Genomic DNA, 1,911 nt, shown 5'->3' with positions numbered 1-1,911 from the left:
CCCTATCGCAGCGCCCAGGCGCGCCCGAGTCCCCCCCCCAGGCCCTTATCGGAGGCCCCAGAGCCGGGAAGCCCCGCCCCCGGCCCGCCCCGGGCCCGCCCCCGGCGGTGCTCTGGGGAAGGCCGGCCAGGGGGCGGCCCCGCGCGTGTGTGCACCTGCCGCGTCCCACCCGCCAGAGCGCCCCTCGGCGGCCTGCGCCCCCGGACGAGCGACGCTCTGGGGCCAAACCTGTGTGACACCGCCTCCTCCTCGCGCCCCCAAGCCACACCTCTCTGCGCCTCAGTTCCCTCATGAGCAAAAGGGGCTCAACTACAGCAACATAGACGAACCTTCGTGATAATTCTGCGGAGGAAAAGAAGCCAGATAAAAAAGAGGAGTATATACTCCCCGGTCCCAGGTGCCTAAAACTCCAGAAAATGCGGCCTCATCTCTAGTAACAGAAAGCAGATCAATTTCGGAGTGTCTGGGAGTGGGGTGGGGAGAGGCTGGAGGGAGGGACAAAAAAGGGCTAGAATATACCTCTTGAGATGGTGGAGATGTTCAGTATCTTGATCGTGGTGCTGGGTTACAGGATGTGAAAACTCATCAGATTGTACACTTGAAATGTGTGTGGTTTGTTGCATGTTAGTTATACTCAGTAAAGCTGTAAAAAATTTTCGATGCGTTGGACTCAGGAATGTCAGGAGGAGGAGCTGAGCTCATTGGAGTAAAGCGCTTTAGCATGGCATTTCAGGGAGTCAGGGCAGAATAAACAAGACGCAATCTCAAAGGTGGATGACAGTGGTTGTGACCCTGTGAATGGCAGAGAGTGGCCTCTAGTGGCCAGCCCGAGGGCACTGTCCTCAGCCAGCTGAAGAAAATAGGATGAGGATTTGGATGAGAGTGTGGGATGTGCGACGTGAACAGGGTGCAAAAAGAGTCACTTCAAGGGCGCCTGGGTGGCTCAGTCGTTAAGCGTCTGCCTTCGGCTCAGGTCATGATCCCAGCATTCTGGGATCGAACCCCACATCGGGCTCCCTGCTCTGCGGGAAGCCTGCTTCTCCCTCTCCCGCTCCCCCTGCTTGTGTTCCTTCTCTCACTGCCCCTCTCTGTGTCAAATAAATAAAATCTTAAAAAAAAAAAAAAAAAGAGTCACTTTGCTGACTCTCCCTCTGCTCTCCCCTCACTGCACCTCCCTTCAAACCCAACCTCCTTTCTCAAACCCAACGTGTGCAGGCCCACCCCAGGACCTTTGCTAGTACAGTTCCCCCTGCACGCCTGGCCCTCCCATCCTTGAGATACCTGCAGGGCTGGCTCCTCCTGGACCTCTGTCAGGAATTTATTCAAATGTCGTCCCTGCCGGCTGACCGTGCTCAAAATCCACCCTTCCCCCACCTTTGGACCCCGTTCCTGTTCCCTGCTATTTTTTTTTTTCCAGAGCAGTTACCACAACCTGATTGAGTCAGCTCAGGCTGCTGTAAAAATACTGCAGACTGGGTGGCTGAAACAACAAACATTTCTTTCTCATGATCCTGGAGGGTGGAAGCGTGAGATCAGGGTGCCAGGACAGCGGAGATCTCGGTGAGGGCCCTGCTCCTGGTTATGTCCTCACATAGCCTTTCTCTGGTGTGTGCAGGCAGAGAGAGAGAGAGAGGGAGGGAGAGAGAGAAAGAGGGAGAGAGAGAGAGAGAGAGATCTCCTGTCTCTTCCTCTTGGCGTTAACCCATCATGGAGTCTCCACCCTCATGATGGTCTCCCTGATCTCCTAACCCCTGATCATCTCCCAAAGACCCCACCTCCCGTACCATTACACTGGGGGTTAGGGTTTCAATATATGCATTTTGGGGAGGACACAAACATTCAGACCAGAACACTGATCATATATATGTATATATATATATATATATATATATATATATATATATATATATA

General features: G+C 53.7%; 1 long non-coding RNA gene across 3 annotated transcripts in view; it reads right to left on the bottom strand.

The window, feature by feature from the left end:
* Nucleotides 1–6: 6 nt before the first annotated feature.
* The window catches only part of LOC117801849, a 20,837-nt gene continuing 18,932 nt past the window's right edge, over nucleotides 7–1,911 (bottom strand). For 2 of the 3 annotated variants that reach the window (XR_004624602.1, XR_004624603.1), the window contains exons 2-3: nucleotides 520–643; nucleotides 7–342 (exon numbers count right to left, since the gene is read on the bottom strand). This is a non-coding gene — a long non-coding RNA (uncharacterized LOC117801849). Of the gene's footprint in view, nucleotides 343–519; nucleotides 644–1,432; nucleotides 1,603–1,911 lie in introns of all 3 variants that reach the window. The other variant, XR_004624604.1, reaches the window with a different exon arrangement.

This window comes from Ailuropoda melanoleuca, chromosome 4 (assembly GCF_002007445.2).
Source record: "Ailuropoda melanoleuca isolate Jingjing chromosome 4, ASM200744v2, whole genome shotgun sequence".
In the NCBI taxonomy this organism is placed as follows: Eukaryota; Metazoa; Chordata; class Mammalia; order Carnivora; family Ursidae; genus Ailuropoda; species Ailuropoda melanoleuca.
Note: the sequence above shows the minus strand (reverse complement) of the source record. Positions and strands in the feature narration are given on the sequence as shown.